The sequence below is a fragment of the Anomalospiza imberbis genome, unplaced genomic scaffold (genome assembly GCF_031753505.1).
Source record: "Anomalospiza imberbis isolate Cuckoo-Finch-1a 21T00152 unplaced genomic scaffold, ASM3175350v1 scaffold_44, whole genome shotgun sequence".
NCBI lineage: Eukaryota > Metazoa > Chordata > Aves > Passeriformes > Viduidae > Anomalospiza > Anomalospiza imberbis.
This window is the reverse complement of record NW_027100049.1, coordinates 412,342-438,514: the sequence shown is the minus strand read 5'-3', so window position 1 is coordinate 438,514 and position 26,173 is coordinate 412,342. Positions and strand designations below refer to the sequence as shown.

The 26,173-nt window shown below is 52.4% G+C and overlaps 1 protein-coding gene across 4 annotated transcripts in view; it reads left to right on the top strand.

The window, feature by feature from the left end:
- LOC137466802 (zinc finger protein 271-like) overlaps positions 1-26,173 on the top strand; it is a 678,770-nt gene that overhangs the window by 618,260 nt on the left and 34,337 nt on the right. The gene's annotated exons all lie outside the window — the stretch shown is intronic.

The following is a 26,173-nucleotide window of genomic DNA, read 5'->3' as shown; positions in this document are numbered from 1 at the left end:
GTGGGGACATGAACCTGAGGGAGCACAAATGCCATCAGCCCCTGGGGCCAGGAAGGGCTGGGGGACGCCAGGGAAACCACTCAGCTTTGTCCTGGCCTCTGCAGCCAGCCAGAAAGTTTGTTCCCATCAGCTGGGAGTTTCCTGTCCCACTGCAGACGCTGTTGCTCAGAGCCAGGGCTGCCTGGCAGCCACCCCCAAACTGCCCTGAGCATTTCCTTGGCTTCACCTTTGCTTTCTTTACTCTTCCCTGGACCAGATTTCTTCCTCTTGCCCATCCCTGTTCCCTCCCCTGCAAACAGCCCATCCCTGTTTGCCCTTTCCTCTCTGGCCCCACTCCCCATTCCAGTTCCTGACTTGGCACCATGGGAACATCTCTTGGGGAGCAGGATCATCCCACAAGTTCTGCAGGAATTGTCTGCAGGCTCCTGCAGTGCCTCGTGCTGCTCCCTTGCCAGAGGCACCCGAGGCCAGGGGGCACATCTGGGCTGCTGTGTCTGGCTGTGGGGCTGCCTGTTCTGGGCAGTGAGGAGGGGCTGCAGAGGCTCTGCAGGACTGACAGGATGGGCTTTGGGGCTGCGAGGAGAAGCTGAGGGACCTGGGCTGCTGGAGCTTCTGAAGAGGAGGCCCAGGGCTCCTCCTGCAACTGCTCCAAGGGTGGTTTCAGAGAATCACAGAATCAGCAAGGCTGGAAAAGACCTTGGATATCATCCAGTCCAACCTGTGCCCTGACACCACCTTGTCTCCCCTGAGCCTCCTCCCCTTCTCCAGGATCAACAACCCCAGCTCCCTCGGCCGCTCCTCACAGGACTTGTGCTCCAGACCCCTCACCAGCTTTGTTGCCCTTCTCTGGACACGCTCCAGCCCCTCCATGTCCTTCCTAAATTAGGGGGGCAGAGAACTGGACACAGCACTCGAGGTGCTGCCCAAGCAGTGCTGAGCACAGGGGAAGAATCACTGCCCTGCTCCTGCTGGCCACATCATTCCTGATCCAGGCCAGGAGCCATTGGCCTTCTTGGCCACCTGGGCACACTGCTGGCTCATGTCCAGCCTGCTGTCCATCAGTCCCTGCAGGTCCCTTTCTGCCTGGCTGCTGTCCAGCCACTCTGTCCCCAGCCTGTAGCGCTGCAGGGGTTGTTGTGGCCAAAGTGCAGGACCTGGCACTTGGACTTGTTAAACCTCACCTTGTTGGATTTGTTTCCTGGATCCAGCCTGTCCAGGTCCCTCTGCAGAGCCCTCCTGCCTTCCAGCAGATAAACACCCCCAGACAACTTGGTGTCGCCACGGTTCCATGAGGCCCCAGAGTGTCCCAATGCTCTCCATGATTCCATGGGGCCTCCCAGTGTCACAATGTCCCTCTGGTGTCACAAAGTTCCTTGGATCCTTGGGCCCCGCAGTGTCACAATGGCACCGTGGTGCCTCAGGGCCCTGCAGTGTCACAATGGATCCTTGGTTCCATGAGGTCTGGCAGGGCAGCAATGCTCTCCTTGGTTCCCGCTGTCTCCCACACCTCCCACTCTCAGGCTATAGAAGGACACCTGGCCGATGAAGGGGAGTGGGAGGTGGTAATAATAAAATCCCTCCCAACCCCCTCTCCCAAGCCAGGTGCCGCTTCAGATTCGGTATGATCCCCTGGATCTGGAGAGTCAGCCAGATGGTTTAGAAGAAAATTATCTGTCCAGTGAGCCTCCCAATTATGATTCATCTGTGAGACAGATCAGCACCTCTAACATCAAAAAGGAAAGAAGGGTAATCGTGGTGGGTGACTCCCTCCTGAGGGGAACAGAGGGCCCCATATGTCGACCAGACCCACCCCACAGGAAGGTCTGCTGCCTCCCTGGGGCCCGGGTACGGGATATCACTGACACACTGCCTGGGCTGATTCAGCCCTCTGATTATTGCCCACTGCTGATACCCCAGGCTGGCAGTGATGAGATTGAAAACGGGAGTGTCAGGGCAATTCAAAGGGACTTTAGGGCATTGGGTCAGGTGGTTAATAGGACAGGGGCACAGACAGTCTTTTCCTCAGTCCCTTTGGAGTCTGAGAAAAATGGCGAAAGCAATAGGAGAGCTCACATTATCGACGAGTGGCTCGAGGGTTGGTGTCATCGACAAAATTTTGGATTCTTTAATCATGGGGCAACTTTTACAGCAGCTGGCCTGCTTGGACCAGACGGGCTCCATCTTTCTGTGAAGGGCAGAAGAATTTTAGCTCATGAACTGGCAGAACTTGTTGAGAGGGCTTTAAACTAGGTCTGAAAGGGGAGGGAGATGCAGCTGGGCTGTCTGGAAGCAGGCTTATGGGTGGTAAGCCTGAGTTAGAGGTGAAATCAGCAGCCCAGCTGAGGTGCATGTACACCAATGCACACAGCATGGGTAACAAACAAGAAGAGCTGGAGGCCATGGTGCAGCAGCAGAGCTGTGATGTCATTGCCACCACAGAAACAGGGTGGGACGACTCACATGGCTGGAGCGCTGCACTGGATGGCTGCAAGCTCTTCAGGAGAGACAGGAAAGGGAGAAGAGGTCGAGGGGTGGCCCTTTACACTGGGGAGGCTTTTGACACCATAAGTATTGAAACTTATGAAGATGGAATTGAATGTCTGTGGGTGAGACTTAGGGGGAAGGCCAACAAGGCTGACATCCTACTGGGAGTCTGTTATTGTCCACCCAGCCAGGAAGAAGTGGTGGACAACTCATTCTATAAGCAGCTAAAGAATGTTTCAGCATCATCAGCCCTTGTTCTTGTATGCGACTTCAACCTGCCGGACATCTGCTGGGAACTCAATACAGCAGAAAAGAGGCAGTCCAGGAATTTTTTAGGGTTTGTGGAGGACAATTTTTTTGTCGCAGCTGGTGAGTGAGCCCACCAGGAGAGGGACTATGTTGGATCTGTTGTTTGTAAATAGAGATGGGCTGGTGGGAGATGTGGTGGTTGGAGGTCACTTGGGGCACAGTGATCTTGGAATTATAGAATTCTCAATATTTGGTGAAGTCACGAGGAACACTAATGAGACTTTTACATTAGACTTCGGAAGGCAGACTTTGGCCTGCTTAGGAGACTTATTCAGAGAGTTCCTTGGGAAGCAGCCCTTAAAAACAAAGGAGTTCAGGAAAGGTGGGCAAGCTTCAAAACAGAGATCTCGAGGGCACAGGAACGCACTGTCCCTCTGTGCCAAAAGACAAGTCAATGCGGCAAACGTCCAGTTTGGATGGGAAAGGAGGTTTTGAGGGAACTTAGGAATAAAAGGAGGATGTATCATCTTTGGAAGGAGGGGCAGGTCTCTCAGGAAGTAATTAAGGGACTTGCTGGGGCATGAAGAGAAGAAATTAGGGGGGCCAAAGCTCAGTTTGAACTTAAAATGGCAGCTTCTGTAAAGGATAATAAAAAATGTTTTTAAAAATACATCAATGGTAAAAGGAAGGGTAAGACCAACCATTTTTCTTTATTAGATGTGGAAGGGAATTTAATAACTGCAGATCAGGAGAAGGCAGAGGTGCTTAACGCCATTTTTGCCTCAGTTTTTAGTGAGAAGACGATTTGCCTTCAGGACAGCTGTCCTCCTGGGCTGGTAGATGGTGTCAGGGAGCAGAGTGGACCACTGTTATCCAAGAAGAGGCAGTCAGAGAACTGCTGAGCTGCTTGGATGTTCATAAATCCATGGGACCAGGTGGGATCCACCCCAGGGTGATAGGGAGCTGGCAGATGAGCTGCCAAGCCGCTCTCCATCATTTACCAGCAGCCCTGACTCACTGGTGAGGTCCCAGATGACTGGAAGCTGCCCAATGTGATACCCGTTCACAGCAAGGGTGGGAAGGAGGATCCTGGTAATTCCAGGCCAGTCAGTCTGACCTCAGTACCCGGTAAGGTCATGGAACAGTTCACACTGAGTGTCATCACACAGCACTTCAGGATGGCCAGGGTGTCAGACCCAGCCAGCAGGGGTTTAGGAGGGCTAGGTCGTGTTTGAACAACCTGGTCTCCTTTCATGACCAGGTGACACTCCTGGTCGATGCAGGAAAGGCTGTGGATGTGTCTATTTGGACTCCAGCAAGGCCTTTGACACTGTCTCCCACAGCACACTCCTGGAAAAGCTGCAGCCCACGGCTGGGACAGGAGCACTCTGTGCTGGGTTCAGAACTGGCTGGATGGCCGGCCCAGAGAGTGGTGGTGAGCGGTGCTGCATCCAGCTGGGGACAGTCACCAGTGCTGTCCCTCAGGGCTCTGCGCTGGGCCAGCTCTGTTCAATATTTTTATTGACCACATGGATGAGGGGATTGAGGCTTTCATTAGTAAATCTGCAGATGACACTGAGCTGGAAGCTTAGTTTCCTACTCCTACCATCTGTTGGAAGGCAGAAGGGCTCTGCAGGGAGACATGAACAGTTGGATGGATGGGCAGATTCCAACGGGAAGGAATTTAATACATTCACTTTCCAAATCCTGCATTTTGGCCACAATAACCCCCTGCGCTGCTCTAGGCTGGGGACGGTGTGGCTGGACAGTGCCCAGGCAGAAAGGGACCTGGGGGCACTGGTCGACAGCAGGCTGGACATGGGCCAGCAGTGTGCCCAGGTGGCCAAGAAGGCCAATGGCTCCTGGCCTGGATCAGGAATGGTGTGGCCAGCAGGAGCAGGGCAGTGATTCTTCCCCTCTACTCGGCACTGGTGTGCTTGGAATTCTTCCCCTGTAGTGGCACCGTACCATGAGTGCTGTGTCCAGTTCTGGCCCCTCTGTTTGGGAAGGACGTTGAGATGCTCGAGAGAAGAGCGACAAGGCTGGTGAGGGGCTTGGAACACAAATCCTGTGAGGAACAACTGAGGGAGCTGGGGTTGCTTAGCCTGGAGAAAAGGAGACTCAGAGGTGACCTTATCGCTCTCTACAACTTCCTGAAAGGTGTTTGTAGTCAGGTGGGGGTTGGTCTTTTTCTCCAGGCAACAAATGTCAGAACGTGAGGACACAGTCTCAAGCTGTGTCAGGGGAAATATTGGTTGGATACTAGGAGGAAGTTTTTCACAAAAAGACTGATAAAATATCAGAATGGCCTGCCTGGGGAGGTGGTAGAGTCACCATCCCTGGGAATGTTCACAAAAAGACTGGATATGGCACTTGGTGCCATGGGTCAGTTAAGGTGTTTAGGGCATGGGTTAGACTTGATGATCTTGAAGGTCTCTTCCAACCCAGTCATTCTGTGATGCTGTGAAAGCAGCCCACACCTGAAGTCAACATCTGTGCAGACCAAAAGGCAACGCTGTCATCCTTCCTCAGCCCGCTCTCCCTGACCAGGCTGCCTTGCTGTTGGCATGGGTGGTGGGGCAGCAGGGTCATGACATGCGCATGCGTCACAATGGCCTCTGGGCACGATGTCACCACGGGTCACAAAGGCCTGGTGGGCATGGCCGCCTTTCTGCCAGAGGCCTGGTGGTTTCCGTGCAGATGCCCCTGGACACAAAGGCCTTCTTAATGCCTTTGCCCCTTGACTTTGCCTAACCTTGTTCCTCTCTCAATGATCTGCAGCTCTCTCTTGTCCCACCTTTGTTCCTCCCCTCAACATCCCCAAGGAAGCTCTGTGCAAAAGTGCCAAAGAGCTTTTCCCACCCAGCCCACCCTGGGTCCCAGCACTTGGCCCCAAGTTCCTGGGGAAAGATCATCAGGAAGGCAAAAGCTCCATTTGGACTTAATCTTGTGGCTACTGTGGAAAACTATAAAAAGTGTGTTTTTTAAAAAGGTTAATAACAAAGTAGGGCCAAGGAAAATGTCCATTTTTTATTTCATATGGGGAGGGCAGGGGAGGGTGGAATACTGGTCAGGGATATGCCAGGGGCATCCTTGTATTCTGTGTCAGCCATAGTGTGGCCAGCAGGACCAGGGCTCTTATTTTCCCTCTCTGCTGGGCACTGGCGTGGTCGCAGCTCGAGTGCTGTGTGCACAAGTGTGCCCCCATTAAGATTTGATTAGTGTGAGATGCCTCTGTGTGAATTAACGTGCCAAGGAGATCATCTACCAAAGGCAAAAATGGGGATTTTATTTTACAATAAATGTGGGGTAGAGAGATTGAAATGGACTGGAAACAGGAGAGTGAGAAGGAAAGGGGGGAAAAGTGAGGCTGTGGTGTGGTGGGGAAATGATCAAACAAAGGACGGGTCCGGACGCTTGTCTCCAGCAGTGTCACGTTGGTCCTTGTCACCCTGCCTTGGGTGCCACCCACCCACCCATCGGTGTGTACCCCAGGTTTTTCTCTCCCTGCTGCCGTTAGCTCTGGGAGCTGCTGCTGTCCCTGGGAGCTGGGCATACTCAGGGTGATCCGGCATCTCTGGGCATCGTCCTGGTGCTGGCCCCGGGCTCACTCCTCCGGCTGCCCCCTGAGGCAGCTGAAGGAGAAGAGGCGGCGCAGAGCCCGCTGGGCTGACTTGGCCATGGAGCGCCATCGCCGTGGCGTCGGGGGCTGCGGGACGGCTGCGCTGCCAGTGGAGCAGGCAGGAACGCTGCGTGCCAGGGGCTGGGCAGGCACCGGGCAAGCTCTTGCGGCAGCTCATCCCCACAGGGCTTTTCCTGTGGAGGGGCAGGCTGGGCATGGCCAGCCTCCATGCCAGCTTCCTCGGTCTTGTCTGCAGGGCCAGCAGGCAAGGCACAACCCACAGACATATTTGGGTCTTCGAGTGAGGCCATGGGGAGGGGCTCGCTGTGCAGCTCGATGCAGGGATCACTGTCCATGGGAGAAGCTGGTGGTTCTGCTTCCTTCTCTTGCAGCGGGAGAGACAACGGGCTCTCTGGCTCGCTGTCACTCCCTCCTGCCCCTGCTCTGTCTTGGAGCTCTTCTTCCTCCCACATTTCCAGGAGCTCGTCTAGAAAGGCGCAGGATGGTGAGTCACCAGAGACAGGGCACAGGCCTGCCAACAGGTCAGGATGTGCAATCCCTGAGTTGTTTCCTGTCTCTCCCGTGGAGTCCTTGAGGAGAGCATCGCATGACAGCGAGTTGTCCCAGATAGGGCACAGCTCAGCCAGCAACTGGTCAAGAGACACAAGTTCTGAGGAGGTTTGTGTCTCTCCTGTGGCATCATTGATCACACTGCAAGTGCTGAGTGGGACCCAGGGGCCTGCAGCTGGCTCAAGGGTGAAGCTTGATGCATCCTTGAGGATGCACTTGGACCTCATGGGGCTTTCTGCAACATCCAAGGAGGAGAAGATAGCTCTAAACATCTCATCATGGACTTTGTCTTCCACCTCCTCCAGCTCCTCCCTCTTTTTCCGCAGATGCTGCATCAAAGCCTCCTCATCCTCTGGGCACAGCCGCTTGCGGCACGCAGTTTCCTCCGCTGGCTGACGAATTCCCTCTGCCTCTTGGCGGGCACTTAACCACTTGGGGGTTCTCAAGGTGGACTTGACGGACCTGTTCTCATGCAGGTGTGGGCCCAGGCCTCTCAACAGCTCACTGCAGGTGTTGCCCCCATGCCCTTCCTGCACCTTGACAAGCTCCTCTATCTCAGAGCACCCCAGGTGCTTCCAAGCTGGCTGGGTCCCAGTGCGGATCTGCAGGCTGTGTGTGGGTTGCACTGGTGGCAGATGATGGCCCTGCCTTGCTGCTGAGCCACACCAGAGCCCTTCTGTTCTCCTTGCCAGGGAAGGCGTTTCCCAGGCCCCACCAGCAGCCAGAGTGTCCCTTGGTGAAGTTGGCACCCTCTCTGGCTGGCCTCTGGCCACGGGGCCCACAGCACGTGCTGTGCCTCTGGGAGAAAACCCAGGGGCTGCTCCTGCTGCTGGTGCTGGCAGATGGGGCACCTTGACCCTCGCAGAGGCTGCTCTTTGCATTTCAGAGCTGAGCTGGCAGGGAGGTACCAGAGGCTGCTCTTTGCATTTCAGGGCTGAGCTGGCAGGGAGGTACCAGTGGCAGCTGAGGGCCACGGAGAGACAGCAAGTCCAACACGGACAGTCTCTGTGGCCCTGTGACACTGCTGTGAGGCGTGTTGTTCGTCCAGGTGACCTGAGGTGCCGCCTGTGGCTGCCTGTGGGTCACCTGTGGGAAGCAGGAGGAGGCACGGGATGGAGGTGGCTGTGTGGGCACAGTGTCCCCCATGTGCCAGCATGCCCAGGCCTGGCCCCAGGGCAGGTGCTGGCCACAGCAGCCAGGCTGGGCCGGGTTCCCAGCTGGGCTCGCTGCCTCTGGGGCATTGCTGTGCCTGGCCCATCCCAGCACTGTTCCCTCCACAGAGCATGGCCTGGTGCCCGGCCTGGCTGTCTCTGCCCCAGGGCTGTCCCTTTGGAAGCTGTCCCTCCATCCCTGTCCCTCACATTTGCTGCATGGATCTGAGTGGCTGCCCCTCACGGGGCTGGCCGTGGGCATTCTCCTCCTCCTCCTTCAGCATTGTGGCAGTGCTGTGGTGAACACTGGCCACAATCACCCAGGGGAGCTGCTGCCTCCAGAGAAGCTGCTGCCTCCTCAGAGAGCTGCTCTCCTGGCAGTGGCCACTGCAGGGACTGGCAGCCCCAAGGGTCAGGACATGCACCCACGTCACAATGGCCTCTGGGCATGATGTCACCGTGGGTCACAAAGGCCTGGTGGACATGGCCGCCCTTCCTCCCAGAGACCTCTTGTCCCACCTTTATTCCTCCCCTAACATCCCCAAGGAATTCCTTTGCCAAAGTGCCAAAGAGCTTTTCCCACCCAGCCCACCCTGGGTCCCAGCCCTCAGCCCCGACCTCCTGGAGAAAGATCATCAGGAAGGCAAAAGCTCCATTTGAAATTACTCTGATGGCTACTGTGAAAGACTATAAAAAGTGTGGTTTTTAAAAAAGATTAATAACAAAGTAGGGCCAAGGAAAATGTCCATTCTTTATTGCAGGGATTGGGGGCAGGGTGGGGAGGAAGGGATTCTGGTCAGGAATATGCCAGGGGCATCCTGGTTGTCTGTGCCAGCCATAGTGTGGGCAGCAGGACCGGGCTCTGATTGTCCCTCTCTGCTGGGCACTGGGGAGGCCACACCTCATATCCTATGCCCGGCTCTGAGTCCCTTTACCCTGTGGCTACATTTAATACAAATTACCAACTCCTTGAACGGTAATTCAGTTATCTCTTGTGTCTTTGTCATAAATATGTGGCGTATTGCAGATTAGAGGTAAGGGTACAGTTCATTGATAAGTTTTCTAATTTATGGTTCAGAAATACTGCAATTATATTACATTTCATGTACTGAGTTCATTGTATGTGGTTTACATGTTGGATGGATATAATTTGGTTTATCTTCTGACAGGATATGCAGGATTATTATAAACAGTAAACAGAATAAAGACGAAACTAACAAAACTACAATTGGATGCAACATTAAATTCAAAATTCCAGTTGCTCTGTGTGGCCATCCAAAAATAATTTCCCACCAGCAATGTTCTCTATCTTTCTTCCCTCTTTCCAGGACACGGTTTATCTTCTCTGCCTGACGATGGGTGGTAATGTGGGTTCCTTGTCTGGTGTGCTGTTGTCCATTTCAGCATGGACTCAGACCATTGCAACAGTTTCTTGCCAATGCCAGATTCACTCCAGCAGTGACAGGCAATGAAACTTGACACGGTGTGCAGTTGGACTGTAGCAATTGGTGAGTTGTGAGGGAGCTGAATTGTTAAAGCTGCAGCCCATCATTTTGCTAAAACTACAGATACAGCTATTAGAGTGATCAGATGTCTCTCAGGTGGTGTTTTCTGTAAACATAGAATCACACAGAGTTCTCATACAGATACATCCATTTCCAACATATGCAAGTACAGTTGCTGGGGTTTCAACACATATTGACATTTTCTTAAAGGTCAAGGCAAATGTCTTAGTTGTCTACAGTATTATTTTCACAAATAAATCCTTGCTGTTCCTGTACAGTCAGGCATCAACATCCACAGTTGGCCATGTGCTCCCATTTGGGGCTCACACTTGGATGTTCTAACAGCCAGAGGACAGTTCCATTGGGATTTAATCAGCACTATAACTGGGTGTAAGGCATAGAGTATTGTTAAAAGAAAAGCTGTGGCTTTGTGGCTTTACCCTCAATGGGATAATAAGTGTCACTAACAAGATGTCACCAAGATTGGGAATCCTTTGAAAGAGACTGTCATAATCCCAAATTACCTTTAGTTTATCAGTGATCAAGGTGCCGTTACCGCCTTCCCTTTTAATTGCTATTACAGCAGATTGCAACCACATCTGTGGAAGACATGTGGTGCATGACGTAGAATTGAACTAAAGTTATATTTATTATGATTTATGCTAATCAATTGGCATAAATAAAGAAGTGAGGGTCTTCAGCGCGTGGGCCAAGTTATGTCTATGTATATTTTGGGTTCTCCTTTGAGAATGATCAGCAGTCCAGGAGATAGTCTACAAAAGTCAACAACAGGGAATTTATTTAACAATAAATGTGCCGTAGACAGATAGAAAGGGATAGGAGACAGGAGAGTGAGAAGGAAAGAGGGGAAAGATGGAGGATGGGGTGGGGAAGGAAAGAGTGGGGGTGCATGGGTGTGGGGAAGATCGGGAGTGGGGTGGGGAAGAGATCAAACAGAGGAGAGCACACGACTCTTGGCTCCAGCAGTGTCCCATCCGTCCTTGGTCACCCTGCGCTTCTCTGCGCTGGAGTCCCAGTGGTTCTTGTGGAGGTGGGGAAACAAGGTCATTCATCTGGGGTTATCTTTCTCCAGTCCATGTTGCGGGTATCCAGGGAACCGTTTTCCTCTTTGCCATGTGAAGAGAGAATGGGTTTGCCTTCATTTACCTGCAATGCTGTGGCCCAAGGAGCATTTCTAAGCTCCTAAACCACCCTCCCTGGGGTAGGATGGGGATGCACCCCCATAATGCCGCTTAGCAGGTGGGCTGTGTTGTGCTCGTTCGTCCGTGCAGGTGCACGGTGGGGTTTTTCTCGGCTGCGGTGTGAAGCAGGGGCTTTAAAAGAGGCCTCTGGGGAGTGCGGTGACCCGGAGCGGGCAAGCAGGGGCATGGCACGGCTTGAAGGGTTTGGCATGGCAGTTTGTGTAGCAGTTTGCACGGCAGTTTGCGCAGGCAGGGTTGCAGGTTTCCAGGTGGCCCCTGTTGGAAAGGTTTGCTGTGTGTTGCTTTCGGTGTTTTTGTTGTTTGGTTTCAGAGTTTCTGTTAGTAATGGGCTTCACATAACCAAAAATGCTAGTTAGTGCAAATCGGTGTAACCAAAAGCAACTCTCCAGGAAGGATGTGTCTGTACAGACTCATTCTTGTGTGGACTGTTTGAGCTTAGCAGTGGTTTCAGGGGCATTGCAGAGGAAATCTGCCTGCGGTGTGAACAGGTCAATGATCTCCTCACACTGGTGGCCGAGCTTAGAGAGGAAGTTGAAGGACTAAGGAGTATCAGGGAAAGTGAAAGGGAAAGAGATTGGTGGAGTTCAGCCCTTCCATCTTTACGGGAGGCCCACCAAGGGTCAGAGGACTCCCATGCCTCCCACTGTCAGGCAATAGAAGAATGCTTGGGAGATGAAGGGGACTGGAAATGGGTCCCTGCTTGGGGAAGTATTAATAAAAACTCCTCTCAGCCCCCTCTCCCTTATTCAGGTGCCACTTCAGAACAGGTATGAGCTCCTGGATCTAGACAGTCAGGAAGATTTAGAAGAAAATTATCTGCCCAGTGAGCGTCCCAATTAATCTGTGAGACAGATCAGCACCTCTAACATCAAAAAGGAAAGAAGCGTAATCGTGGTGGGTGACTCCCTCCTGAGGGGAACAGAGGGCCCTATATGTCGACCAGACCCACCCCACAGGGAGGTCTGCTGCCTCCCTGGGGCCCGGGTACGGGATATCACTGACACACTGCCTGGGCTGATTCAGCCCTCTGATTATTGCCCACTGCTGATACCCCAGTCTGGCAGTGATGAGATTGAAAAGAGGAGTGTCAGGGCAATTAAAAGGGACTTTAGGGCATTGGGTCAGGTGGTTAATAGGACAGGGGCACAGACAGTCTTTTCCTCAGTCTCTTTGGAGTCTGAGAAAAATGCTGAAACCAATAGGAGAGCTCACATTATCAACGAGTGGCTCAAGGGTTGGTGTGATTGGTAAAATTTGGTATTCTTTAATCATGGGGAAACTTTTACAGTACCTGACTTGCTTGGACCAGATGGGCTCCATCTTTCTGTGAAGGGCAGAAGAATTTTAGCTCATGAACTGGCAGAACTTGTTGAGAGGGCTTTACACTAGGTCTGAAGGGGAAGGGGATACAGCTGGGTTGTCTGGAAGCAGGCTTGTGGGTGGTAAGCCTGAGTGAGGGGTGAAATCAGCAGCCCAGCTGAGGTGCATGTACACCAATGCACACAGCATGGGTGACAAACAAGAAGAGCTGGAGGCCATGGTGCAGCAGCAGAGCTGTGATGTAATTGTCATCACAGAAACAGGGTGGGACGACTCACATGGCTGGAGCGCTGCACTGGATGGCTGCAAGCTCTTCAGGAGAGACAGGAGAGGGAGAAGAGGTGGAGGGGTGGCCCTTTACATTAGGGAGGCTTTTGATGCTACCGATGTTGAAACTTATGATGATGAGTCGAATGTCTATGGGTGAGACTTAGGGGGAAGGCCAACAAGGCTGACATCCTACTGGGAGTCTGTTATCGTCCACCCAACCGGGAAGAAGTGCTGGACAGGTTATTTTTCAAGCAGCTAGAGAATGTTTCTAGATCATCAGCCCTTGCTCTTTTAGGTGACTTCAACCTGCTGGACATCTCCTGGGAACTCAATACAGCTGAAAAGAGGCAGTCTAGGAAATTTTTAGAGTTTGTGGAGGACAATTTTTTGTCGCAGCTGGTGAGTGAGCCCACCAGGAGAGGGACTATGTTAGATCTGTTGTTTGTCAATAGAGATGGGCTGGTGGGAGATGTGGTGGTTAGAGGCCACTTGGGGCACAGTGATCATGAAATTATAGAATTCTCAATATTTGGTGAAGTCAGGAGGAACACTAATGAGACTTTTACATTGGACTTCGGAGGGCAGACTTTGGCCTACGTAGGAGACGTATTCAGAGAGTTTTTTGGGAAGCAGCCCTTAAAAACAAAGGAGTTTAGCAAAGGTGGGCGAGTTTCAAAACAGAGATCCCGAGGGCACAGGAACAGATAGTCCCTGTGTGCCAAAAGACGAGTCGACAAGGCAAACATCTAGCCTGGTTGGGCAAGGAGGATTTGAAGGAACTTAGGAATAAAAAGAGGATGTATCATCTTTGGAAGGAGGGTCAGGTCTCTCAGGAGGTATTTAAGGGGCTTGCTAGGGTATATAGGAAAAAAAATTAGGAAGACAAAGCTCAGTTTGAACTTAAAATGGCATCTTCTTTAAAGGATAATAAAAGAAGATTTTACAAATATATCAATGGTAAAAAGCTGGGTAAGACCAATCTTTGTTCTTTATTAGATGTGGAAGGGAATTTAATAACTGCAGATGAGGAGAAGGCAGAGGTGCTTAATGGCATCTTTGCCTCAGGTTTTAGTGAGAAGACGATTTGCCTTCAGGACAACTGTCCTCCTGGGCTGGTTGATGGTGTCAGGGAGCAGAATGGTGCACCCATTATCAGAGAGGAGGCAGTCAGAGACCTGCTGAGCTGCTTGGATGTTCATAAATCCATGGGACCAGATGGGATCCACCCCAGGGTGATGAGGGAGCTGGCAGATGAGCTTGTGAAGCCGCTGTCCATCATTGACCAGCAGTCCTGGCTCACTGGTGAGGTTCCAGATGACTGGAAGCAGCCCAATGTGACACCCATTCAGAAAAAGGGTGGGAAGGAGGATCCTGGTAACTACAGGCCAGTCAGCCTGACCTCAGTACCCGGTAAGGTCATGGAACAGTTCACACTGAGTGCCATCACACAGCACTTCCAGGATGGCCAGGGTGTCAGACCCAGCCAGCAGGGGTTTAGGAGGGCTAGGTCATGTTTGACCAGCCTGGTCTCCTTCTATGACCAGGTGACCCTCCTGGTGGATGCAGGACAGGCTGTGGATGTGTCTATTTGGACTCCAGCAAGGCCTTTGGCACTGTCTCCCACAGCACACTCCTGGAAAAGCTGCAGCCCATGGCTGGGCCAGGAGCACTCTGTGCTGGGTTCAGAACTGGCTGGATGGCCGGCCCAGAGAGTGGTGGTGAGCGGTGCTGCATCCAGCTGGGGACAGTCACCAGTGCTGTCCCTCGGGGCTCTGTGCTGGGCAAGCTCTGTTCAATATTTTTATTGACCACATGGATGAGGGGATTGAGGCTTTCATTAGTAAATCTGTAGATGACACTGAGCTGGGAGCGTGTGTCCATCTGTTGGAAGGTAGGAGGGCTCTGCAGGGACACCTGGAACAGCTGGATAGATGGCAGAGTTCATTAAGTTTAAATTTAATAAATCCATGTGCCAAGTCCTGCATTTTGGCCACAATAACCCCCTGCACAGCTCTAGACTGGGGACGGTGTGGCTGGACAGTGCCCAGGCAGAAAGGGACCTGGGGCACTGGTCGACAGCAGGCTGGACATGAGCCAGCAGTGTGCCCAGGTGGCCAAGAAGGCCAATGGCTCCTGGCCTGGATCAGGAATGGTGTGGCCAGCAGGAGCAGGGAGGTCATTCTTCCTCTGTACTTGGCACTGGTGTGCTTGGCATTCCTCCCCTGTACTGGCAACGTACCTCGAGTGCTCTGTCCAGTTCTGGGCTCCCCAGTTTAGGAGGGACATGGAGGGGTTGGAGTATGTCCAGAGAAGGACAACAAGTCTGGTGAGGGGCTTGGAACTCAAGTCCTGTGAGGAACAATTGAGGGAGCTGGGGTTGTTTAGATTGGAGAAGACTCAGAGGTGACCTTATCACTCAACAGCTTCCTGAAAGGTGGTTGCAGTCAGGTGGGGGTTGGTCTCTCTCTCCTCACAGCAACTGACAGAACCAGAGGACAGTGTCTTAAGCTGTACCAAGGGAAATTTAGGTTGGATATTAAGAATAAAGATTTAATGGAAAGGGTGATAAATTCCTGGAATTGTCAGTCCAGGGAGGTGGTGGAGTCACCATCCTGGGATGTGTTTGAAAAAAGACTGGATGTGGCACTCAGTGCCATGGTTTAGCTGAGGTGGTGTTAGGGCATGGGTTGGACTTGATGACCTTAAAGGTCTCTTCCAACCCAGCAATTCTGTGATTCTGTGATTGTGTGACATCACAGACCAGGTTGTGACATCATACAGTTGGCTGTGACATCACTGGTTTATTATGTGACATGACATAGCAGGATGTGACATCACAGGATGCCTGTATGACATCACAGAGCAGAGCAAGCTGTGAGGTCAAAGAGTGTGCTGTGACATTATAGGGTGGCTGTGTTCCATCACTGAAGGTGTTGTGACATCACAGGGTGGGTCTGTGAGCCCACAGAGGTGCTGTGTGACATGCTAAGTGAGTTCTGCCATCACAGAGCAGGCTGTGACATCACAGAGCAGGCTGTGACATCACAGAGGAGGTTGTGACGTCACAAAGTCAGCTGTGACATTACAGGCTGGCTGTGTGACATCACAGAATGGGCTGTGAGGCCACAGAGAAGACTCTGCCATCATAGAAAAGGGCTCTGTGACATCTCTTCACCATCCACCACTGACAGCTTTGCAAATCAGGAATTGTTTGAGCTGTTTTGCCCCCACTGCAGGACAATCATCCTGATAGAAGAACTTAATTGTGTTTATTTCTATCACAGAACCACGGTTGTCTAAAATCAGTTCTAGTATGGGAATCACTTATGGATGCTGGACTCATCAGACACTGCTGGGACGTTGCACATTGCTCAGGGAAGAGTGTGATTGTTATTAAATTGTGTCCTGTTCAACCATGGTCTGTTGGCCATGAAGAGAAACTTTCTGTGCCTCTGACTCTCACCAGTTTCCGACCCCCAAAGGACACAAACCTGATGAGTTGTGGTTCCCACTCCAGTGGTGACGCTTGGACCTCCCTCCATCCCCAGAGCAGAGCTCCCTTGTCCCAGAAAGTCCCTGGCAATGCAGGGATGAAGGAAACAGGACAGGCTGGGGGATCAGGGGCAGGGCACGGGATTTGGGGTGGTTGTGAGCCCAGGGCAGGACCCGGCCCTTGGCCTTGGTGAACCTCATCCAATTGTCCTGGGCCCATGGCTCCAGCCTGTCCAGATCCCTCTGCAGAGCTTCCTGCCCTCCAGCACAGCCACACTCCCACCCAGCTTGGGCTCACCTGGAAATGACTGAGGGTGCCCTCGATGGCCTCGCCCAGATCAGCAATCAAGAGATTTCACTGACCTGGCCCAAATCCTGAGCCCTGGGGACACCCCTGGGTGTGACTCCATTCCTCAGCTGCTCTGAGTGCCAGGGGTTGGATGAGAGAAATGGTGGGGAGGGGTTGGGGACAAAGTGTTATTGATTGTCAGCCATGAAGGGTCTTGATTTTCACATCTTTTCAGACTGCATTAGGAGGTGCTGGGGGTCAATATCAATCCGACATTGCTGATATCAATCTATAAACAGTATAAACTGGAAAAGAAAAGAGGACAAAAGAGTTCTCTCTGCATAGTTTTCAAAACAGTATATTCACTTTAAATACACTACTGAAATCTGTCCAATTAACCACAGAAGAATTGAAAACATCAATTATTCCCATGGGCTGTTCTTGTTTGGAAGTTTTAAACAAATCTTTATGAGCCTTTCTCACTGAATTCCTAAAAGAAGGAGCTCAAGAAAGAATAGGCCTCTGGAGTAGTAAAATTCATTAGCAACCTCCAAGTGGCTGAGGATCCATCCCCATCAGAGCAGCAATGACCAGCAATGGGCACAGCTTTGTGGCTGCCCCAGCTCTGGGATGGGCCCTGGGCCTGGAGCAGGAGCAGCTCTGGAGGGCCCCAAGGCCGGGCTCTTGTGCTGGCCTGGGCAGATGGGATGGCAGCAGGGGCTGCAGAGCTCTCAGCACCTCAGCCCGAGGGGAGCAGGGCACCCAGGGAGCCTCCTTTGGCCTTGGCCAAGCCCCTTCCCCCATGGCTGGGGCTGAGTCCTGGCTGAGCTGCAGCTGCTGCTGTGCCCTGGCCAGGGGCTGAGGCCGTGGGGCCAGTGGCCAGAGCAGCCTGGGCTGAGCAGAGCTGTGGGGCCAGAGCCGGCTGGGCTGTGCTGGGGAGAGGCCCTTGGTGCTGCACAGAGCTCAGGGCAGCTGGCAGAGCTTGCAGGGAGCTGGGCTGGGCTCAGAGAGCCTGGCACAGAAACCATCAGTGTCCATCCCAGCCTGGCTGAGCGTGCAGGGCAGGACTCAGCCCAGGCCTTGTGGGGCAGGGCCAGCGCCTGTGCAAGGCATGGAAAACAGGCAAGTGCCCGAGAGAGGAGGCTGCTCTGTGCCCTTGGGGGCATGGACACAGCAGGAACACTCAGGAGCCCAAAGAGCCTCCATGGCTGTGCTGGAGACCAAGGCTGGAGCAGGGAAATGCAGGGCTGCTGCGCCATGGGGAGGGCATTGAATTCCAGCACACACCTCAGCTCTCTGACGGCCCCGGCACCATGCTGGGCCCTGTTTCAGGCTGGAGCAGAGCAGATGTTGATGGCACAGGAGCCCTGCAGGGCTGGCAGGGACCTGCAGCTTGCAAGGTGCTCTGCTCTCCCTCAGCTCCTCTCTGAGAGATCCAATCCCAGCTCGGCAGCTCAGGGCACAAGTGGCACTGCCTGTTCGAGGGCACACAGCTGATGTCTTCCTCGAAGGGGGTATAGGTTTTAATACTTGTACATTTGATATTATACAAGGACATTTTATTATCTGGGTCACTTGAGAACTTTAAAGAAACACCAATGTTTTCCCTCTAGGAACAGGAATGTCCTGGATGTGTACTGATGGCAGAATGAGGAGAAATATCTATCTACCCATCTACTTGAGTCACCTATATTCTCCTATTATATCATCTCCCTCTTCCTTCAGGTGTTTCCAGCTCTCCTGTTGAAATGGCCTTGTCTAATGACATCTCTTCACTAGACCAGCTGCATCTATGTACTTTCTGCTGCTCCCAAATTTCCTCATCTCGGTGCTCTCTGGTAATTCAAGGGGCTCTCAACTGGCTGGCTTCCTGCTTTGAGGTTCAGGGAGTTGCCAAATCTTTCTGAAGTTCCAATAAATATCACATTAGTCAACACCTTACTTACATTTATATCTATCACAAAATTACCTTTTTTTTGTGTCTCTGTCTAAAACTGTTCCTGTATGGAAATCCCTTGGGGATGGGGGACATGTCAGATGCTGCTGGGACATCACAGAGAGCTGAGGGAAGAGCTGTGATGGTTATTAAACTGTTCAAATGTTCAACTTGTGTTTGTTGGCCAGAAACCTTTCTGTGCCTCTGAGTGTCACCATCCCTGAGCCCAAAGGACACAAACCTGATGAGTTGTGGTTCCCACTGCAGGGGCACTTGGACCTTGGCTCTGCACAGGAGAGCTCTTCATCCACTTTCCCTCTTTTCCTCCCTCTGGGCATGGAGGGAGCTCCTGACTTCAGCCTGTGACTCGTGTGTGCAAAGAGCAAATCTGGGCAGAATCGGGGCAGGGAGGGTTTGGGGGGCCTTGGGATCTGTGCTGGGCACAGAAGGTGTTTTCCATTGCTCTGAGACTGTCTGCTGTGCAAAGTGGATTTAATATCCAGCAGAGGAATGACTTTTGCATTTGGTGGAGCTGTGCCTTCCCTTGGGTTTGTTGGCTGACAAGAAATGAACATCCCTCTGTGTCTCGGGCAGCTCCTTCTCCAGGGAAAGCAGGTGGGAGTTGGAGCCAAGGAGCTGAGACCTGCAGGTGCAGCCTGGGCTGGAGGGAGCTCAGATTTGCACAAGACTGCTCTGAGTGCCAGGGCTTGGATGGGGGAAATGGTGGGGTGGGGGTAGGGACAGAGTCTGACTGATTGTCAGCCATGAAGGGTCTTGATTTTCATATCTGTTCCAACTGCATGAGGAGGTACTTGGATTCAGTGTCAATTGGAGAGTGCACATATCAATGTATTAACAGAAAAAAAAAACCTAAACAGGATCTGAATAATGGTTTCTCACTGTCTTTGTAATTAAAATACATTCACTTTCAATATACTACTGAGATCTGTTGAATCACCCACAAAATATTTGAAAACTTAAATCAAACAATTCCCAGAGGTTTGGCTTGTTAATCTGTTCTGAATGTTAATGAGCTCTGGGACACTGAATTCCTGAAGTGAAGAGCTGAAGGCTGAAGAAGCCTCTGGAGCAGTAAAATTCAGCAGCAGCCTCCAAGTTGCTGAGGATGTCAGCAGCCCCCACTGAGGCCATCCCTGCCCAGAGACCGTGGAGGAATGGGCAGACAAGGAGAGCGTCCCTGGGGCTGGGGCAGCAGAACTCAGAGGCACCAGCGGCTCCATCTGGGAAATGGAGTGTGGAATGGGGCTGTGAAAGCCCTGCCTGGGCTGTGCCAAGCAGGACACACAAGCCCTGACCCCCATCCCCCAAACAACTCTCTCAAGGAGACATTTAAAAAGAATTACAATTGTTTGTGTCCTCTGAGTTGGATGCACTGGAGAAATATCAACAAGAGATTCTCAGGAGCTCAAAAGAACAAAACAGCATTTTTGGGGAACTTAAAAAAATCAGAGAAACTTTGGCAAAATGTCTTATACAACATTCAATCAACAAAAAATGCTTCTCAAAGCATTAACTTGGCCCATTCATTCACAAACTCTAAGCCTGTTCAATTTTAAGTTAATCAAAATTTGTAAGATGACAGAAATAGAAGAAGTAGACACAGAAAGAGAAAAATAAGATTTAGAGAAGCACACACAGAGCTACCAGCTTCTGGATTCCAGCAGTGTTCAGACAGAAATTCCAAGTGGAGGTAGGGTCAAGATGTGTGCTTGCCTTGTGGTCAGCCTTAAATACCCCTTGGTGTTCCTGAGCCCTTCCCCCAGGTGGGACTTGGGGTCATTTGGTCACTCAGGAGCTGGGCTGGGGGCTCCAGAGGTGGCTGTGGAGCATTGCCTGTGCTGTGCCAGGGACTGGCAGACACTGCTGGGCTGGGATAGAGGCTCTGGGGGGATTGGGGTTCCAGGGCAGGGCAGGGCTGGGGTTCCAGGGCAGGGCAAGGCTGGACCTGCCCCTTCCTCCCCACACATGAAGTGTTTCCAGCCAACAATCTCCTCCAGACTGTCACAACAGGCAGTGTTGGAGGTGAAATCCCAATTGTGGCCATGGGCACCTGGACGAGAAGGACAGTTCTTTTCCATAGGAATGAAAGCCCCAGGTCTCAGCTCATTTCTGATTTGATTGCCTGGATTCTGTTTGGTTTTGTTGTTTCTTTGTTGCCTTGGTGTGCCTGCAGTGTCCAGTCAGGAGCAGAGTGACTCTTGCCAAGGAAATTTGTGGTGCTGTCACTTAATATTAAATCTGGTTTTTGCTGATCCCTTGCTGGGGATTTTTTCAGCGCTCTCAAGCCCTTGTTGGTAACAGGGTGAAGGAGCCCTGGCCCAGGCTCTGGCCCTGGGGGACACGGGGACGCTGCCAGGGGGTCCCTGTCCCCCTGTCCCACCCCCCCACAGCCCCGGCCCCCGTCCCCGTGTCAGGCTCTGGGGTCGATCTCGTGGAACATCCTCTGGGGGAGGCTGCGGCACCGGGGGCGGGGAGACCCAGGGGGACAGGGGACCCCGCTGTGCATGAGCAGCGTTGGACTTCTCTGGGGGAACTGGGAGGGGGGGCTGGGGTGGAGTGACCTCCCCAGTGACCTCACACAGCCCCTGTGATGTCACACAGCCCACTCTGAGATGTAACAGGCCACCTGTGATTTCATACAGGTGCCCTGTGATGTCACAGCCTGCTCTTTGAGGTCCCAGTCTGCTCTGTGATGTCACAAAATCTGCCCTGTTATGTCACAGCCCAGCCTGTGATGTCACAGACACCCTGCAATGTCACAGCTGCTCTGTGATGTCACAGAGCCCTTTTCTATGATGGCAGAGTCTTCTCTGTGACCTCACAGCCCATTCTGTGATGTCACACTGCCAGCCTGTAATGTCACAGCTGACTTTGTGACATCACAACCTCCTCTGTGATGTCACAGCCTGCTCTGTGATGGCAGAACTCACTTAGCATGTCACACAGCACCTCTGTGGGCTCACAGACCCACCCTGTGATGTCACAACACCTTCAGTGATGGAACACAGCCACCCTATAATGTCACAGCACACTCTTTGACGTCAGAGCTTGCTCTGCTCTGTGATGTCATACAGGCATCCTGTGATGTCACAGCCTGCTCTGTGATGTCACATAATAAACCAGGGATGTCACAGCCAACTATATGATGTCACAACCTGGTCTGTGATGTCACACAATCACACAATCACAGAATTGCTGGATTGGAAGAGACCTTTAAGGTCATCAAGTCCAGCCCATGCCCTAACCCCACCTCAGCTAAACCATGGCACTGAGTGCCACATCCAGTCTTTTTTCAAACACATCCCAGGATGGTGACTCCACCACATCCCTGGACAGACAATTCCAGTACTTTATCACTCTTTCCATAAAAAACTTTTTTCCTAATCTCCAACCTAAATTTCCCTTGGTGCAGCTTAAGACACTGTCCCCTGGTTCTGTCAGTTGTTGTGAGGAGAGAGAGACCGACCCCCACGTGACTGCAACCACCTTTCAGGAAGCTGTAGAGTGATAAGGTCAACTCTGAGTCTTCTCCAAGCGAAACATCCCCAGCTTCCTCAGTCGTTCCTCACAGGACTTGTGTTCCAGACCCCTCACCAGCCTTGTTGCCCTTCTCTGGACACGCTCCAGCCCCTCCATGTCCTTCCTAAATTGGGGGGCCCAGAACAGGACACAGCACTCGAGGAACGGTGCCAGTACAGGGGAAGAATGCCAAGCACACCAGTGCCAAGTCCAGGGGAAGAATGACCTCCCTGCTCCTGCTGGCCACGCCATTCCTGATCCAGGCCAGGAGCCATTGGCCTTCTTGGCCACCTGGGCACACTGCTGGCTCATGTCCAGCCTGCTGTTGACCAGTGCCCCCAGGTCCCTTTCTGCCTGGGCACTGTCCAGCCACGCCGTCCCCAGCCTAGAGCAGTGCAGGGGGTTTTTGTGGCCAAAATGCAGGACTTGGCACATGGATTTATTAAACTTCATCTTATTGAACTCTGCCATCTATCCAGCTGTTCCAGGTGACCCTGCAGAGCCCTCCTACCTTCCAACAGATGGACACACGCTCCCAGCTCAGTGTCATCTGCAGATTTACTCATGAAACCCTCAATCCCTCATCCATGTGGTCAATAAAAATATTGAACAGAGCTGGCCCAGCACAGAGCCCTGAGGGACAGCACTGGTGACTGTCCCCAGCTGGATGCAGCACCGCTCACCACCACTCTCTGGGCCGGCCATCCAGCCAGTTCTGAACCCAGCACAGAGTGCTCCTGTCCCAGCCGTGGGCTGCAGCTTTTCCAGGAGTGTGCTGTGGGAGACAGTGTCAAAGGCCTTGCTGGAGTCCAAATAGACACATCCACAGCCTTTCCTGCATCCACCAGGAGGGTCACCTGGTCATAGAAGGAGACCAGGTTGGTCAAACACGACCTAGCCCTCCTGAACCCCTGCTGGCTGGGTCTGACACCCTGGCCATCCTGGAAGTGCTGTGTGATGACACTCAGTATGAACTGTTCCATGACCTCATGAGAGCGGCTTGGCAAGCTCATCTGACAGCTCCCTCATCACCCTGGGGTGGATCACATCTGGTCCCATGGATTTATGAACATCCAAGCAGCTCAGCAGGTCTCTGATGGCCTCCTCTTGGATAATGGGTGCACCATTCTGCTCCCTGGCACCATCAACCAGCCCAGGAGGACAGTTGTCCCGAAGGCAAATCGTCTTCTCACTAAAATCTGAGGCAAAAAATGGCATTAAGCACCTCTGCCTTCTCCTCATCTGCAGTTATTAAATTCCCGTCCACATCTAATAAAGAACAGCGGTTGGTCTTACCTTTCCTTTTACCATTGATATATTTGTAAAAGCATTCTTTACAAAAGCTGCCATTTTAAGTTCAAACGGAGCTTTGGCTTCCATAATTTCTTTCCTATATACCCTAGCAAGCCCCTTAAATACTTCTGGAGAGTCCTGACCCTCCTTCCAAAGATGATACATCCTCTTTTTATTTCTAAGTTCCTTCAAAACCTCATTGCTCATCCAGACTAGATGTTTCTCTCATCGACTCATCTTTCGGCACACAGGGACAGTGTGTTCCTGTGCCCTCGAGATATTTGTTTTGAAGCTCGCCCACCTTTCCTGAACTCCTTTGTTTTTAAGGGCTGCTTCCCAAGGAACTCTCTGAATAGGTCTCCTAAATAGGCCAAAGTCTGCCCTCCAGAAGTCCAATGTAAAAGTCTTATTAGTGTTCCTCCTGACTTCACCAAAATATTGAGAATTCTATAATTTCATGATCACTGTGCCCCAAGTGACCTCCAACCAGTACATCTCCCACCAGCCCTTCCCTATTTGAAAACAGCAGATCCAACATAGTCCCTCTCCTGGTGGGCTCACTCACCAGCTACGACAAAAAATTGTCCTCCACAATCTCTAAAAATTTCCTGGATGGCCTTTTTTCAGCTGTATTGAGTTCCCAGCAGATGTCCAGCAGGTTGAAGTCGCCTACAAGAACAAGGGCTGATGATCCAGAAACATTCTCTAGCTGCTTATAGAATGGGTTGTCCACCTCTTCCCAGCTGGGTGGACGATAACAGACTCCCAGTAGGATGTCAGCCTTGTTGGCCTTCCCCCTAAGTCTCACCCATAGACATTCGACTCATCATCATAAGTTTCAACATCGGTAGCATCAAAAGCCTCCCTAATGTAAAGGGCCACCCCTCCACCTCTTCTCCCTTTCCTGTCTCTCCTGAAGAGCTTGCAGCCATCCAGTGCAGCGCTCCAGCCATGTGAGTTGTCCCACCCTGTTTCTGTGATGGCAATTACATCATAGCTCTGCTGCTGCACCATGGCCTCCAGCTCTTCTTGTTTGTTACCCATGCTGTGTGCATTGGTGTACATGCACCTCAGCTGGGCTGCTGATTTCACCCCTAACTCAGGCTTACCACCAACGAGCCTGCTTCCAGACAAACCAGCTGCATCCCCTCCCCTTCAGAGCTAGTTTAAAGCCCTCTCAACAAGTTCTGCCAGTTCATGAGTTAAAATTCTTCTGCCCTTCACAGAAAGATGGAGCCCGTCTGGTCCAAGCAGGCCAGGTGCTGTAAAAGTTGCCCCATGATTAAAGAATCCCAAATTTGGCCAATGACACCAACCCTTGAGCCACTCATTGATAATGTGAGCTCTCCTATTGCTTTCACCATTTTTCTCAGACTCCAGAGGGACTGAGGAAAAGACTGTCTGTGCCCCTGTCCTATTATCCACCTGACCCAATGCCCTAAAGTCCCTTTTCATTTCCCTGACATTCCTCTTTCAAATCTCATCACTGCCAGCCTGGGGTATCAGCAGTGGGCAATAATCAGAGGGCTGAATCAGCCCAGGCAGTGTGTCAGTGATATCCTGTACCCGGGCCCCAGGGAGGCAGCAGACCTCTCTGTGGGGTGGGCCTGGTCGACATATGGGGGGGCCCTCTGTTCCCCTCAGGAGGGAGTCACCCACCACGATCACCCTTCTTTCCTTTTTGATGTTAGAGGTGCTGATCTGTCTCACAGATGAATCATAATTGGGAGACTCACTGGGCAGATAATTTTCTTCTAAAACATCTGGCTGACTCTCCAGATCCAGGGAATCATACCTAATCTGAAGTGGCGCCTGGCTTGGGAGAGGGGGTTGAGAGGGATTTTTATTATTACCTCCTCGAGTAGGTACCCACTCCCACTCCCCTTCATCAGCCAGGTGTCCTTCTATAGCCTGACAGTGGGAGGTGTGGGAGACAGCGGGAACCAAGGAGAGCATTGCTGCACTGCCAGACCTCATGGAACCAAGGATCCATTGTGACACTGCAGGGCCCTGGGGCACCACGGTGCCATTGTGACACTGCAGGGACCAAGGATCCAAGGGACTTTGTGACACCAGAGGGACATTGTGACACTGGGAGGCCTCATGGAATCATGGAGACCATTGGGACACTCTGGGGCCTCATGGAACTGTGGTGACACCAAGTTGTCTGGGGGTGTTGATCTGCTGGAAGGCAGGAGGGTTCTGCACAGGGCCCTGGAAAGGCTGGATCCAGGAACCAAATCCAACAAGGTGAGGTTTAACAAGTCCATGTGCCAGGTCCTGCACTTTGGAAACAACAACCCCTGCAGCGCTACAGGCTGGGGACAGAGTGGCTGGACAGCAGCCAGGCAGAAAGGGACCTGCAGGGACTGATGGACAGCAGGCTGGACATGAGCCAGCAGTGTGCCCGGTGGCCAAGAAGGCCAATGGCTCCTGGCCTGGATCAGGAATGGTGTGGCCAGCAGGACCAGGGCAGTGATTCTTCCTTCTCCTGTGCTCAGCAGTGGTTGGGCAGCACCTCGAGTGCTGTGTCCAGTTCTGGGACCCCCAATTTAGGAAGGACCTGTAGGGGCTGGAGCATGTCCAGAGAAGGGCAACAAGGCTGGTGAGGGGTCTGGAGCTCAAGTCCTGTGAGGAGCAGCTGAGGGAGCTGCAGTTGTTTATCCTGGAGAAGAGGAGGCTCAGGGAAGACAAGGCGGTGTCAGGGCACAGGTTGGACTTGATGATCTCCATGGTCTTTTCCAGCCTTGCTGATTCTGGGATTCTCTGAAACCACCCTTGGAGCAGTTGCAGGAGGAGCCCTGGGCCACCTCTCTAGAAGCTCCAGCAGCCCAGGTCCCTCAGCTTCTCCTCACAGCCCCAAAGCCCATCCTGTCAGTCCTGCAAAGCCTCTGCAGCCCCTCCTCACTGCCCAAAACAGGCAGCCCCACAGCCAGACACAGCAGCCCAGATGTGCCCCCCTGGCCTGGGCTGCCTCTGGCAAGGGAGCAGCACGAGGCACTGCAGGAGCCTGCAGACAATTCCTGCAGCACTTGTGGGATGATCCTGCTCCCCAAGGGACGTTCCCATGGTGCCAAGTCAGGAACTGGAATAGGGAGTGGGGCCAGAGAGGAAAGGGCAAACAGGGATGGGCTGTTTGCATGGGAGGGAAGAGGGGTGAGGAAGAGAAATAAATTTGTAGGAGGAAGAGTAAAGAAAGCAAAGGTGAAGCCAAGGAAATGCTCAGGGA